Source organism: Peromyscus californicus, unplaced genomic scaffold (genome assembly GCF_007827085.1).
Source record: "Peromyscus californicus insignis strain IS unplaced genomic scaffold, ASM782708v3 Scaffold_23__1_contigs__length_62951481, whole genome shotgun sequence".
NCBI lineage: Eukaryota > Metazoa > Chordata > Mammalia > Rodentia > Cricetidae > Peromyscus > Peromyscus californicus.
This window is the reverse complement of record NW_026294534.1, coordinates 45,355,001-45,371,776: the sequence shown is the minus strand read 5'-3', so window position 1 is coordinate 45,371,776 and position 16,776 is coordinate 45,355,001. Positions and strand designations below refer to the sequence as shown.

At 36.4% G+C, this 16,776-nt stretch overlaps 1 protein-coding gene across 1 annotated transcript in view; it reads right to left on the bottom strand.

Moving 5' to 3' along the window:
* Positions 1–16,776, bottom strand: part of Gpm6a (glycoprotein M6A) — a 275,020-nt gene that overhangs the window by 157,274 nt on the left and 100,970 nt on the right. The window lies entirely within an intron of this gene.

Here is a 16,776-nt window from a genome sequence, read left to right as displayed (position 1 = left end):
CTCAGCCTGAAAGGGACTGAGATCCCGTCTCTACCTCCCTAGTGCTGCGATTAAAGGCATGAGATCCCAAGTGCTGGGGTCAAAGGTGTGTGCCACCACTGCCTGGTTCTGTTTCTCTTTTAGACTGAATCAATCTTATGTATCCCAGGGTTCCATCTGCCTCTGCCTCCTGAGTGCTGGGATTAAAGTGTGTGTCACCACTGCCTGGCCTCTATGGTAACTAATGGGTTAGCTCCACACTCTGTTCTTCAGGCAAGCTTTGTTTGTTAGGTCACAAGCAAAATATCACCACATAGGTGTAAACTATCTCAAAGCAACTTATGGAATCAAATATAGTGAAGTGCCTAGGTTAACATTCAATAGCATTCTCATTCCGTATGCTAATACTGTCTTCCAATGGACTATTCAGTTATTGCTGGCATCAATTTCTCCCCTGATTTAACACCCTCTTCAGAGGACCCAGATCTTGCAAAAGCTTGTAGGAAACTTCAGATGACTGTTAGTTCACTTGCTTTATTTTCCCCCATTATTAGTAATTTAAAGGAAATACTTCAAATCACTTTGGTTCAAAGAGATTAAAGTACTTTAAAAATAGATTACACTTCAGTTCCTAACAGCTAATACATATTTAGGGTGATTATTTCAACTCGACTCACAAAATTGAAGTGAGGGGTTTTTTTTGGCATGTTATCAAAAAGCTTAGCTTGATGCTAAGTTTAAAAGAAAAGAGCTAGGTAAAAAGCCTTCCCTATTACTCTAGGAGTGTGTGTGTGTATGTGTGTTCATGCTTGTGTGCTGTGAAACTGTGTGAGGGTGTAAGTGCTGTGTGTGTGCAGGTGTGTACCAGATTCTAGCTAAAAGCCTGAGTTGAAGTTTAGAGTACTAAATAATAGTACAACACAAATCAGACAAAAATTGGGAATTCAAGTTCTTTCTTTCTTCTCTACCTTTGGCAAAGCCACAGAAACGATGAGATCAAGTAAGAAAATCAGGAAATCTGCATTTCTTTTTACAAAGAATTAATAAGATTACCTGCAGAGGCATGTTATGCTTTTACATAAGGGATTATGTTCTAAGGAATTAAAACAAAAATTGGAAAGGAAAATAGCCAACAAATAAGTGTCCTGGCAACCTGAGAACTCACATGACTCTCTTAGGTCTTATTTCTAAGCAGTACTTTTGTGTGAAGATATTATGGTATTAATACCATTCAGTTACCAAAAATAAAAGTAAGAAAAAAACCTTTAAGCCTTCTTAGTAAGAACAGACAATTGTAAGCTTTAAAGTACTTAACAATTTCAGCACCAAGGAATATTTATGCAAGGTAATTTATAACTAGTCAAGGGTAATACGAACTATAGATGTCACCTTTAAGTGTCTGGCCTCCCAGGCAAGGAACTACCATCTTGGGGCATTCAGCTGCTCCTTCTTGCACAATGTCATCTCAGCTGGGGCCCTTGACTGTTTAAGCCACCTCAGAGAGTATCCAGCTACTCCCATCTACCTGTTCTATGCAACTTTGCCCTAATTACACCTGGCCTGAAGGGCTAGAGTATAAAAGTGGAAAAGCCCAGCCCATGGGGGTGGGGTGGGAAGGGGAATAGGGATGTTCTATCTTTGTAGCTATGGAGAAGTACAGCTGCATGCTGGGTAGGGCTTTTCAAGAACACCCTGTTGGGAAAGTACTCATAATCACTCACCTACACTCTGTTAAGAAGCCCAGAGAATGGATTGCCTCTCTAGAGTGAACGTTAGCAGAACCTGCCCAGGTTTATCCTTAGTCGAAGCCCTTAGCCTAAGGGATAGGAGCTGGATATCTGTCCTGCCCTGGGAAGATATTTTAGCAATACCACTTTTTTTATCTTTAAAAATTTAAGGTTGAAAATTGAAAAAAAAAAAAGCCAATTGACTTAAACATTTCAATGACTTACAAAACAAAGGGTTTTCTATAAAACAACAACAACAAAAAAAACAGAATAAAACATACACAATGTATATTTCTTAATTGGTTGGATGAACCAAAAAGACGGCTAAACAAAGTTCTTGCAATCTGATTTTGGTTAAGAAACAAGCACATGTTTTGGAAATACATTTGCACTAGGAGTTAAAAGGAGAAAACAAGGCAATTATGAACTACGAACACCAGGTTGAAGGTATAATCTACAATATAAACCTTGGACTTTCAGATATGTGTCAGAGTTTAAATTTCATACGAGGGCCATTTCATCTGATAACAATGGAAGTTCAAATAGGTCAACCCCTAGGATTTACAACAGAAAAGATTTGAGTGAATGTCTTATGGGTGATTTACAAATTCCTGAACATAGAGGGAAATGGAACGGAATAGGGCAAGGGTAAGCAACATGTTCCTAAACTACACATAAATGAAAGACAACCTCTCAAGAGACATTTTCAATGATTATGAAACAAATAAAAGTTAAAAGACAACTTGTTCACATTTCAGGAATGCAGAATGTCTGGACCCCTCCAAGAAAGTCCTTTTTCCCACAGTCAGGCATTTAGATAAAAGTCACCATTCCCTCAGAAACTTGAAGAAAGTTCATGCTTGCTAAAAAGGGCATCATTCTCCTTGTCTCTGGCAAGAGGAATATGTGGCTGTGGTGCCTACTAACTTGTCAAGGTCAATGCTAGCCTCTAGGCTCCCTCAGTCCCTGCTCACAAGCCCCATTTCTCCCAATCCCTTTAAACCCTGGAAATCTTCCCCTTGCCTATTGCCCTAGTAACTTGGAATAAACTTTTCCCTTTTCATCCACAGAGTGGATATTTTGGTTTCTTTGCTGTAACCATTTTCATTCACAGAGAAATCAGAATCTATAGGTAAAAATAATTTTTATTAACTTTGGTGCTTAGGCTAGATCCCAGGGCTTGGTCGTACAAAGCAAGTGCTCCATCACTGAGCTAAACATCCTGGCCTAGAGGAAAATTTCCGATTTTAACTTCATTTATTAAAAAAGAAAAAAATAAAACAAATAGCCAACACTTAGTCTCAAGACAGTAGAAGAAGAAAGACAAATTGAACCTAAAGCAAGAAGCAGAGAAGATGGAAAAATGGAATAGACACAATGAAGTTGGAAAAGAACAAAACAGTAGAGAAAAGTCAAAGGATTGTAACTTTCAAACACTGAATAAAAATAGTAAACTTTGATCCATTCTTACCGAGGATCCAGAGAAGCTTCCTGCTGTCAGTAAGAAAAGGAGCACGGGAATTAATCAAAGTCTCACTTGGCCATCAGAAGGATTTTATAAATGAGTGGATGGGAGAGGAGAGAAGATCCTGTGAGCAATCCATTCTCCGAAAATTTGAAAATGTGAAGAAATTGATGCCTTCCATTAAAGAGACACATTAACTAAAATTTACAGAGTTATAGGCCGGGCAGCAGTGGAGCACGCCTTTAATCTCAGCACTCGGCAGGCAGAGCCAGGTGAATCTCGGTGAGTTTGAGGCCAGCCTGGTCTACAAAGCGAGATCCAGGACAGGCACCATAACTACATGGAGAAACCCTGTCTCAAAAAACAAACAAACAAACAAAAAGAGTTATAGACAATTTGAATAGCACTGTATTTATGAGAGGCATTGAATACATAATTCAAGACATGCTAAAAGCAATGAAGAGAAATGGGAATATCACATACATCTTTTAGAAGACAAAGTAGAAAGTCAGAGTGTCTATGCACACACCCGGATATTCTTAGAAGCTACTTCATTAAGATTGTGGGAAACACAAGCTTTAGATGAGCCAAACCTTAACTCCGATCTTATTGCTATATTAAAACAGCCAAACTAGGTCTCATATTCTCCTGAATGGCTTTCTAGGACTGTAGATCCTGCTTTGTCTATAAATACCAGCAACAGTGGTAAATTCTGTTTAGTTATTCTATATCCCAGTAACAGGGAGTCCTGACATATTCAACTTTTCATTTTCTTAATATTTATGCTCTTAATCCTATTTCAATATGTGCTACTAAATAATTTAAACCGCTTCATTTCATTTGTTTGTTTTAATTATTTATGGAATATTAAAAAGGCACTAGAATGTTTTTCTGCTATACACTCTCTACCTAAATTACTCATGTTTTTCTGACTTTAAAACTGAACTTTGTTTCCTGCCCCTAATACTTTTAACATAGCTACAGATAACTGATATCCAAAGAATCATATTGCACAAAAAACGAGTTTTCTTTGAAACTTCAAATAAACATGTTTGTAGTGGGTAAGATATAAATAAGTATGTTCTATGAGTTCAACTATTATCTGATAATTTGTTTTCATACTAACTCATGGAATCTATATAAAGACTGAGTCTTGATGAGGCTCATTTTAGAATAAAAAGAGAAATCATTGACTATATTGGACTGCTCTTTGGTCATGGTTAAAAGAGAGTATTAGAACAGGAAGGGTTAAATTGGGATAGAGAGCAGAAGGCAGGGGAGAGGAAGGGATAGAGATGGATAAATAACATTAAAGACCTTTCAAAAGAGGAATATGAGAGTTTACTATTGTAGAAGCTTCCTAAAATATGTACATATATAAATGTTTACATGCCCCTACTCAAAAGCAGAGAATAACAAATAAAATATCAGTGCCAGGAATGGGTAACTTCTTTTGAAGTTGCTGGGCAGTGAGGGCCTACAGACTTCCAAAATTCCATGCTACTTCAATTCCTCTTTGTCACCTTTCAGAACTTGATGGTAAGACCCTACTGCTGAAAACACTACATACTTAAGTAATATACCATGGAAAAACCAAGTTCGTATTGATCTGGAAGCTTAATTCCTACTAATTAGCTTTAATAACATTGAAAAGTGTTATGTAATCTACCAAAGGAGAAAAGTATTCATCAATCTTAATCAGATATGAACCGTGGGAGTAACAATAATAACTGTCTCAGCAAGACCTGTCTGTTGGTACAACTGTGGCACAAAGATCATGAGAGTAACCAACCACTTTCAATTGGCTTTAAGACCTGCTCCATGGCTGGCACCATTATTGGACCAAGAACCTGTCGCTAGATAGGTCATAGGACCTAGAAGAGTTCCTACTACTATTATTCTGCTGAATGGACATAGCACTAAGCTGACCTCTATTGTTATATTAATAGATCAATACATCTCTCAACTCTTAGCTGAGAAATTTCTATTTTCAGTAGCTGGTGACTAATAAAGAGACTCACAGTTGGCCAAGGTGCAGAGAACAGGAGACTGAAGAAAGTTCAGTCCTAAATGAAACATATAAACTGTGGCTCCTCCTCCCAAAACAGGGATTGTTGCTAAAGACAGGCCAAAGTATGTCTAAGAGGCAAAGGTGGTGAACGACTACAAGGAAACAGTGTTTCCTTGACAAAGCAGGAAAGCTACACATATTAAATCACAGTAGGGATGGCAGCACGTACTAGACCCATGCATTTCAAAGCCAGACCAAATCTATGCATGGATTTACTATTCTTTTAGACATTCTCATTGTGACAATGGGAGTTGGGCATGAAGTCCCATCCCAGTCATGGAGATTGCTATTGGCAATTGTTAGCTGCCTGAGGAGAGTCAGTTTTTTCTAAGAATGCAATCCTTGGTAAGTCAACTGTGATCCAGTGAAGGACTACACATACAAGGATATTTGGGCAGCACAAATTGGTCTTGATGTGTTTTTTTCTTTTTTAAAGTAAGGATCCAAAGTAAAGTTGAGCAGGTAGGGGAAGGGATGGATCTGAAAAGAATTGGAGAAAAGAGTGAATATGATGAAAACATATTGTATGGAACTATAAAAGAACTAATATAAATCAATAATATCAAGAAACAAGACCATTATAGAAAATTTTCAGTTTCAGAGTCTATGGTCTTAGGTTTTCTGTTGATATAATAAAATATTCTGAAAAAGCAACTTCAGGGAGAATTCCAAGTTACAGTCCATCGAGCAAAATCTCACAGCTTGAGAGAACATTAAGACTGCATCCAGAAGAGAGCAATAGGTGTATTCATGCTAGTGCTCAGCTGGATCCTTCATTTTCACTTAGTCTGTTGCCAAGTTCATAAAATGCTGTTGCCTACATTCAGGCTGGGTCTTCCAATCCTATTAATCTAATTAAGAAAATTTGCCACTGGCATGCCAAAGCCAATCTAGATAGTTCCTTATGGAGGCCCCCTCCCAGGTAATTCTAGATTGTGTCAAGTTGACAATTAAAACTAACAATTATAGCTATATTTGCAAATGTGATTCAAAATTTATCTTCTGATTGTCTCAATGAGCATATCTAACAAACCAATAAATCAACTCAGCAAACCTGACTTTTACCAGATTTGTTAGAGAAAATTTCTTAAAGAAGAGGTCATTCAAGCTATACCAGAGCTATATTACTAATAAGCTATGGTTTCTCTACCTGTTTACGTAATTGGATCTCTTACAGGTTGTTTGGCTCGCATGTTCTAAATTTACTCGCTAAAAAGATAGATTGTTAGTAAAAAATATTCAAGTGGTTAATGTTGTTATCACTGTCCCGGGTAGACTTGAAGGAGTGAGAACAAAAGTACTAATCATACACTAATCAATAGTTTGGAATAGGACAAAAAAAAAAGTACACATAGTCTCCATTCATAACATCATACATTAGCAACAATATACATTGGCCTGCTAGAGTTGGCCATAAAGATTCTTCCATTTTAAATGGTCTTGTTATCAAATTAATTTTGTTATATAATTATAAATTAACTTTAGTTTATTTACATTTCATCTTGTATAAAAGAGAAGTAGAACAACCTTAGTAAGTATTAAATAGTATGAAATAAATATATCATATATTTTCTAACCCCAAAACTTTATTAATACATATACTAATATATACTCATTATATTGAAAAAACATTTCAATGTATTTATTTTCAATATGCAGTTCATAACTAATTTCAAATTATCATTTGCAGTTGAACTAGTATGCAGATTAATTGGAGGCTGAAATTATAGTTTGTGAATTTATGTCTTATTAATGACTTCTGTAGATTTGACTTTTGGCAGAAGTTTTGGGATCTTTTAAAGTTTTTCTTCAAATATCTTGTAAACACAGAAAAATGTACTTTGAAAAGATAAAGCCCAAGAGATTTTTCACAGTGGATATTCTTTTGTAAATAGCACCAGTAGATTGCTATGATGGCAAAATTTCCTCCAAACCATTCGTAATACCTTGTATCAAGGATGACCACTTTTCACTTCCAACAAAACATAAGGATTGCATGCTCATGAACTAATAATCATGTAAATCAAATCATGCACTAGGTATTTCTTAAAACATTTTCTGAGTAATATTAAGCTTAAAATATCTATTTATGGGGCTGGAGAGATGGCGCAGAAGTTAAGAACGCTGGCTGCTCATCCAGAGGACCCAGGTTCAACTCTCAGCAACCACATGGCAGCTTACAACTGTCTGTAACTCCAGTTCCAGGGGATCTGATATCCTCACTCAGGCAAAAAACACCAATCAATGCTTATAAAAATAAATAAATAGGCCGGGCGGTGGTGGCGCACGCCTTTAATCCCAGCACTCGGGAGGCAGAGGCAGGTGGATCTCTGTGAGTTAGAGGCCAGCCTGGGCTACAGAGTGAGTTCCAGGAAAGGCTCCAAAGCTACACAGAGAAACCCTATCTCGAAAAACCAAAAAATAAATAAATAAATAAATAATTTTTAAAAGTATCTATTGCTAGTGTACAGTATCCTCAGTGTTGTAGTGTATGCTCACAGTGTTAGGATGAACATACTTAGTTTAATCTGCTGGCAAGAATACTCACCTACTCTCATCAAGGTTTTGACTACGTCAGGTAGCACTGTTTGGACCTTCCTGCCCAAGTCCTTTAGCAAACATTGTATATAGTTTTTGCAGCCCATAAAATTTCAGATTCAGAACCAGTTTAATAACCAGTAGTAGTATTAGCTGACTATCTACTCCAAGTTTAATCAAGTGAGTGGTACATATGAATGTTACTGGGGTGGTTGGAATAAATGTATCCCACACTGGCTCACGTATTCAAATACTTGCCCAGTTCATGGCACTGGAAGGTTGAGGAGGGCCTTGATGGCAGAAGTTTTTCCCTTTAGGGAGGGTTTTGAAAGTTTAAAGACCCGAGGTGCTTCTGGTTTGCTCTCTCTGCTCTGCTCTTGTGACTAAAGTTGTGAGCCCCCAGGCTTTCTTCTCCAGTCACCATGTCTACCTGCTGCCAGGACTACTCTCAGTTATGATAACCCTTATCCTTCTGGAGTCATAAGCTCAAACAAGCAATTCCTTCTATAAGTTGTATCTGTCATGGTGTTTTAGCACAGCAACAGAAGCATAATTAATATAGTTGCATACTTTTTGTTATTGGAAATAGAGTTGTCTCCAATTTAATCTTCTAAAGAGGTTGCATCATAGGGAAATAGCATGATGAACCTTATTATTTTGGATTCTAATTAAAAATAAGTAAATAAACTGATTTATAAATGTCTTTACTGAGTGGATTTTTAACAGATATGAGCATTTCTGGTTCTCTAAGTGCATTTTTCTGTTTTTTTGTTTGTTTTTCTTTTTGTTTTTGTTTGGTTTTTGCCCTGTTTTTTTGTTTGGTTTGCCTTCTGTTTCTATCCCTCTTGACCCCTCTCCCTTCTTTTCTCCTTTCCATTATACTCATTGTGGTGAATATACAATACAGACATATTTAGTATCTGTATTAAGGCATAATTAACATGACTAAACTGCACAAACTCATAACTGTTTAGATAAGTACAATTTTGTTTATGGTACTGAGGAACAGCAGCCTGAAGTTTCATTTTCTTGGGTTGCCAGTCAGACTTTTTATCAAGAGAGTAATGGTTTCACAGCCTTATTGTTACAACTTTTTATAAGATTCTATGAAAAATGGCATTATTTCTTCTGTAAATATTTGGTAGAATACCTTAGTGATGCTATCTGAACTGGTTTATGTATGTTTAAAAGTTTTAAACTAAAAACTCAATTTCTTTAATAACTATAAGACTACTGAAGTGTTCACATGTACTTCAATACACTTTGACAGTTTGGCTCTAACATGCAATTTTAAATTTTCTCTAAGTCGATGAAGTTATTGTCACAATAGCCACATTATTTCTTTTATTTCCTGTTGTCATTGTTTCTTTGATTTTAGATTTCAATTTTAATTATGGTGTATATTGAAATCCCAGCTAGTCGGCACCAGGCTGACCTGTAAAATCTCCTGGAGTTCCATGATGCCTGGAAGTTTTACCTTCCACTATTACCCAAACCCAGTTTCTAGCAGTTTGTCTCAATTAAGGATCGAAATTTCCTGTCATGACAACGATTCCTGATGTCGTTTCCACTCAGAATACTATATTCTCATAACCTTTATTACCTGCCATTGCCTGTCTGTCTGTCCAGTGTTGCTGGAGTCGTTTTCCCAGGATCCTCTTGTTTTACTAACACGAGACTTGCCCATTGATTTTGCCTTCTGTTAGGTTTTCTGCTTGTTAGGATGTCATGGATCCTTCTCAGCTTCATCCATGGAGGACCACAAAATTACCATGAGCATTCAACTATCACATTTTATTTACATGCTCTTTAAAAATTTTTATCAGGTTCTTACTATATCTCCAGTACTCAGGTGAATATTGAGGCTAAAAAAATAGAAAATAGAGATAATATACATAAAATTTTAATTGTTCAACTTAATCCTCTCTTAAGTTTTTGCCTTACATTTTGTATCTCATGGCTGATCCTTAAGGATGTAATCTTCTAAGTGTGCATCAGTCTCATTTGTCTGATATGTTTTCTCTACCTTCCTCTTCCACCCATTCCCATGTCATAGGACAACCTATTCTTTGAGTACATTCTTTCTCTTCTATCTATGGTTGTTAAGAGCTCTAGCCTAGGGTTCTCCTATCAATAGACATATAAAACTAGACCTATCTTATATTATCAAGTACCTTGGACCCCAAACAACTATGTTGCTCTTTCAAAACCTCAGATTTGCAACCAATAGAGATTAGAAGAATGGTTATCCTAAAGATACATTATAAAGATAAAAGTAATTGGCCCATCATACAACTTGTGGCGAATAAGTAAGAAAAAAATTAGTTGTTTGGTGTCATGGTGCATGCTTTAATTCCCAGCATTGAGAATGTTGAGGCAGGATGATCATAAGTATGGGCTAACGTAGGCTGCATATTGAAACTCTGCCTCAAACAAAAATAATCAATCAAAAATCCTATTATCTTATATTTTGGGGCTTCTTCATTATCATTTATCCTTGCTCCTGATTTAGCATGATTTATTTAAGCTCTAATATCTGGTGATGTTTTCTGAGTCTCTCACTGTGTGTGCATGTGTGATTGTGTGTGTGTGTGTGTGTGTGTGTGTGTGTGTGTGTGTGTGTGTGTAGGCCAGAGGTCAGTGTCAGGTATTTTCCTCTGTTGATCTCCACCTCATTTTTTTATGATAGGATCTCTGTTTCAGGGTTCACTGACTATCTCCACTGTCTCCCCCAACTCCCAACTAGATCTGGGATTATAGGAACTGATTACCACATCCAGCTAGTGATCTGAATCCAGGTCCTTAAGCTTGACCAGAAACATTTCAATACTAAGCTGTCTATCTAGAGCAGTGGGTTCTCACCCTGTGGGGTCACGACTCTTCTGGGGATTAGAACTACCTTTTCACAGGGGTCGCCTAAGACCATCTCACATATAAGATGTATACATTATTATTTATAACAGTGGCAAAATTACAGTTATGAACAACAATGAAAATAATTTTATGGTTGGGGGTCACCACATGAGGAACTGTCTGAAAGGGTCACAGCACTAGGAAGCTTGAGAACCACTGCTCTAGACAGTTCTCTTCGTCGTTTTTCTCACTTGCTTTGCATTCATCATGGTTTACAGACTTTTTATTTAAAAAAAAAAACAAACTTAGTCTTAAAAAATAAAGTGCCTTTCCCCCTTGATTTCTGTACTTTGTATTTCTAAACTTTGTATTCCTTAACCGTTAAACAGTTTTCTTGCTCCTCTTTTTATTACTACTGTTATCAATGAAACCATCTTCTCCAGTATAGTAGGATATAGTCTATACCCTACCCATCTAGTGAGCAATCATTTTAAGCTAATTTTGATCTTCATTTCATCCAAAGATTGCTTGTCTTGATATTTCTTTACGATGGATACATGATGTGTTGAGACATTCATGTAAAATTCATAGCATTGCCTTTACCTTTACACTAATATAGCTTTGAGTAATTGAATGACCATTAACTCAAAATACGTATGGTCTGCCTACAATGTTGGCTTCAGAAAGAGATAAAAAAAAATGATTCTGAGATTTCTTCTCCATTATTCCCAGACATGCTACAACATTTCATTACCAAAGCATAATTAACACATTTTTTATTGTTGTTGTTTCTGACATAGCTTTTCAGAGAAGATGCCTGGCTCATTCTACTGGGAATTTACAATTATAGTTTATGAAATACAATCTCTATGCCTTTTTTTTTAACCCATTCTCTAAAAGTAACATGTTTTACCACCTCTTAGTTTTGCAGTTTACAGCTATGTACAGTCACAGGTGTGTGAAGTTCAAACACTGCTACAGTATGTCTGGGACCTACCCAGCACCAGAGTATAAAATGGTATACTCTATGCTCTTCCTTGGCTAGCACTGTCTGCTCCAGACTCACATCCTTCTTTTCTTTGTCCAGACACTTCCTCAAATTGCCTGGAAAATGTCTTTGATTTGTTTTTGTTTTGTTTTCTTTTTCGAGGGAGGGGATGGACATTAGCCATCTGACTTTTTCCCAGAAGGCACTAAAAGAACTTCATGTTAATAAGGTGAATTGCACCAGGAGGTGGTGACGCACGCCATTAATCCCAGCACTAGGGAGGCAGAGCTAGACGAATTTCTTGTGAGTTGGAGGCCAGCCTGGTTCTACAGAGCGAGATCCAGGACAGGCACCAAAACTACACAAAGAAACCCTGTCTTGAAAAACCAAAAAAAAAAAAAAAAGGTGAATTGCTATTTGATATTTATCATAGCTAATAAATATTTATTATATATAAAACAGAAGCAAAAAGAAATATTAAAATATTTATAAGGATCATATAATAAATTCCTTCTGTTTAGCTTTCTTTTGAGAATTAAAATCTGTAATATAGATTTCATAGAGACTATTACATCAATACTCTTGTTTTTAAATTAAATCATAACTCAGATTCCTTATAATAAAAATTGTCCAATAGTATTTTAGGAACACAAGGGTTAATATGTAAACAATGCCAAAATTTATGTGGTAAATAAAAGGTGTAAAAAAAAGTTAATGCATTTGAAGCAATAAATTAACATGTAGACAGATGGTATAACTTTCCTGTGAAAATAAGATTCTAAATTTTACACTTCTGTGAAACCAAATGTGATTATCAGAGTTCTTTCTCTAACAAGTCCTACTGGGATTGATGAAATTGCATCCCTTGAGTTTAGAAAATGCTAATTACCTGCCACATAGTGCTAAAAAGAAATTACTTACTGGACAAATATATACCTTCTGGTTTTATTTATCATATTGTGGGAAAGAAAATTCAAAATACTAAAACATTTTTAAATTTTAGATATAATGTATACTATGGGAATGGTCAATGAAACAAGTAGACTTGTAGGCATGATAATTGTAAAATGAATAATGAAGGAATTGGAGGGTTGCTCAGTGGGCAAATTTCTTCTGTGCAAGTCTGAGGATCAGAGTTTGGATCCACAAAACCCACATAAATGTTCTGCATGGAGCTATTCACCTGCAGTCCAAGTGTAGGAGATAAGGAGCAGATATAGGAGAATCCTAGGGATATACTGGAAAGCCAGCCTAGCTGAAGCAGTGAACCCTGGGTTCAGAGAGAGACCTTGTCTCTAAAAACAAGGTAGAATACTAATGAGAAAGACACTTGACTTCAGCTTTCCTTAGCTTAATGAGATAATGCTAGCAAAACTATTAAACATTAGCATTTACCTAATATTCATACTTAAATGTCATGTCAAGGTCTTATTACATTAAATACCATGCCATTCTGAATATTTTTCTCCAGATATTATCACTAAGTTTGAAAGACAACTATTGAAAAAGATCACTGTATTAATTTCATTTTGTTAAAAGATATTTAATTTTTTTAAGATGACTTTATTCATAGTTTTCAGGATATGTAGTTTTAGAATGAATAAAATTTGGAAGCTATAGTAAAATATATAACTTATTTCTTTGTTCTCCTTATGATTATGATTGATAGTCAATATGGAAAATGCACTTGTAGTTTAAAAAGCCCTTAAACAATTATATTCAAGAAATCCTGGTGTTTGTTATACTTAACAAGCTAATATGTGTTTCTGTTGAATTCCAACTTCCAATAGTCTCATTGGAATGACTTTCTTCCAATGTACAGAAGAATTTGAACAACTTACTAGTGACTAAAAAAATGCATAAATAAAGAAAGAGTTCCATAAATTCCAGTAAATTATCTATAGGAAACAGGAGCTAATAACTTGTTGGGAAGATAGGAACAGCAATGTTTCATAAAAGAGGTATGAGGGAAAACCCAAAGCATTGAGTGTTGTGTTCTTTATGGAGGGAGGGATTTACACATCACATCACCAATTTACTATGGGTTGTGGAATATCGAAATCAAAGTGATGACTAATATGAGCATGTATTATTGAAATCCCACGTATAATTTGTTAGAGAAACAAAATGTTCCAGGAAAAAAAGAAAACAGGAGGTCAGAGGCATTGTAAAAGTAAAATGTAATTCCCAAAGCCAAGGTAAGAAAGATTTTTTTAAAAAGACATGCTATATGGGGATGGTTCTCTAGTAATTTGAGAAAGCAATTCTCAGACTATGGTGGGGAAGGGAAAGAAAGAAGATGGTTAAATGGCAAACTGGTCGATACAGGCTAAAATGGTGAAACTTTCACAGAGAAGTTGTCAAGCTTTCATGGAATCTTAAGGTAAGAAGTGGCAAGCTTAGAACATGGGTGTAGCTCAGTGGTTAGAATCTATATTCTTTTAGATTAAATACTTATTTTACACACACACACACACACACACACACACACACACGGGGGGGGGGGGGGAGGGAGAGAGAGAGAGAGAGAGAGAGAGAGAGAGAGAGAGAGAGAGAGAGAGAATAAAATAAAATAAAAAACTAAACAAACAGCAGCACAATACAACTCAATAAAAAACAAACTAAAAAGTCTTGGTTTATTGTAGAGTGATTTAGAAATAATATAAATGTCTTAAAAGCAATGTGAAAGGTCATAGTGATGAGATTGAATGTGGAAAGAGACACATATATAACTTTTCAAAGCAGAAGATGGAATGGTAAACAAGGATCTTTGTTTTGAAACAAATAGGAAATGAGTAAAGATTTGCCAAATTCACTTCAGGTGTCATTCATTTATCAATTAATCTGGGTACAGCCTCTTGGAAGTAAGTACTAGAGAATGGGTAATTTTCAATCTGTGGCTGTGATAAATATCCAGACAAAAGCAGATTAAGGAAAGATGGCTTTATTTTAGATTATAGTTCCAAAAGGAATTAGTCCATCACAGCATGGAAAAACGGGGCAGCGGGCAGGAAAAGCATAGTGGCTGAAACAGAATGCTGCCAGTCATATTGGATCTGCATTCACGGAGCCCAGAGTGAGTGAGAAGTGGGGATGGGCTGTAAAATCACAAGGTATATTCACTTCCTCTACCAACCTCCCCAAATGGGGGACCAAGCTGGAGACCAAGTGTTTAAACACATGAAACTATGTGGAGGAGGCATTTCACATTCAAACCACATCAGTAAATATTGTAATATTCCTGATAAGCATTGGTTTACTGCCTATTCCTTTACTGCTTTTTAATATTCCTTGATTTCCTTTTATGGAATCACTCAAGTTCCAACATAAATGTGCTGCACTTCGAAGTCTATGTTTGTGCCTTGAATTACAGAAGCAAAAGCAGTGTGTCTGTTATCATCCTAGTCAAGAATCATACATGTGTCCATAGTTTAGACAGAAGAGTGACTACCAAGACATTGAAACTTGGCATGACAGTGGACGAAAGTTGTGAACACATACTTGCTACCTGCTGTGTTCTGGCAGATCCTTTCAAATAACCACACTCAAATTCCCACTGTTTGTTTCTATTGCTATCTCGGTCTTGTCCTTTTGAGGCTCTTTCTCCATTCTATGAGCTTCTGAAATCAAGCCTGGAAGCTGGGCGTGGTGGAACATAACTGGCATCCCATCTAGCATTTGGGAGGTAGCAACAGGAGGACCAACAGTTCTAGGTCATCCTTAGGTTTACAGGGAGTTTGAGACCAACCTGGGCTACAAGAGACCTTGCAATGACAACAACAACAACAAAATGCAAAATAAGAAAGCAAACAAAAAAAAAAACAAGCTTTCAAATTTCTGTTGGCTTAAGTTATCAATAAGTATTTGTATTCAGCATATCCTCCATCTACCCACAGGCCTTCAAGAGTCACAGACACATAGCTTGAAGACTGAAGAAGAAAAAGCATTTCTAAGTGATTCTAACATAACCACCTGAGTCAATTGGAGGTGACAAAGAATTACCAGCAACACCGAAAACCTCGTTAAATCAAAATGACCATAAACTTATCCTTTTATGATCTCCAAATGTAATCAATCATCATTTCATCGACAATATAGCTTTTTAAAAAAATTTGGACAATGGTTTCCCATTTCATCAAGATATTAGTTTTTTTTTTTTTTTTTTTTTTTTTTTGGTTTTTCGAGACAGGGTTTCTCTGTGTAGCTTTGCGCCTTTCCTGGAACTCGCTTTGGAGACCAGGCTGGCCTCGAACTCACAGAGATCCACCTGGCTCTGCCTCCCGAGTGCTGGGATTAAAGGCGTGCGCCACCACCGCCCGGCAAGATATTAGTTTTTTATAAGTATGTCATGGGGCGGGAGAAGTGGCTCAGAGGTTAAGAGCACTAACTACTCTTCCAGAGAACCCAGGTTCAATTCCCAGCACCAACATGGCAGTTCACAACTGTCTGTAACTCCAGTTCCAGGGGATCTAGCACCCTCACACAGACATACATGCAGACAAAACACCAATGCACATAAAATAAAAATAAATAAATTATAAGTATATCATATAACATGTCCCTGAAGACATCATTGTATATAGCAAGTAAAGACAGTGAATTTAGTTGCAAAAATAGTATTTCCAGCAGAATTTTCCTAGACTGAGTAATCCGAGAAATAAACACATTATAAACCATCCTAAGATCTCTGAAGTACTGTTAAGAACTGATACCACAAATGTAGAAATTTACTGTGATTTTCAAGGGCAGATGTTTAGAGGGTCAACTCTTTTAGCCTAGACTTTGATAGAGCTCTTATTAATGATTAGGAAAGGAATAAGGAATCTAGATACAAGTGAGGGAAAAGTAATCACATGTACATTCAAGTCTGGGTTTTATTTCTAATCAAACATTTAACTGGGTAACTCAGATGACCTTCTCTTTTCTTTTTTCTTTCTTTACCCATAATTTGAGAAGATTAGACAAATTTTCAACAAGCTCAAACCTTCTAGAATTTTCACTGTGATTTCTCTATGTAGCTTGATTCCCATATGGTGCCTTTATCTGAAAATAGTACAAATGTGGGAAGAAACCTAGGAGGAGTGTGGTGACGGCCCATGAGTATCAGATGAGGAATTTCATGAAGTTGCTTATATTAGAATTCAAGAGTATAGAC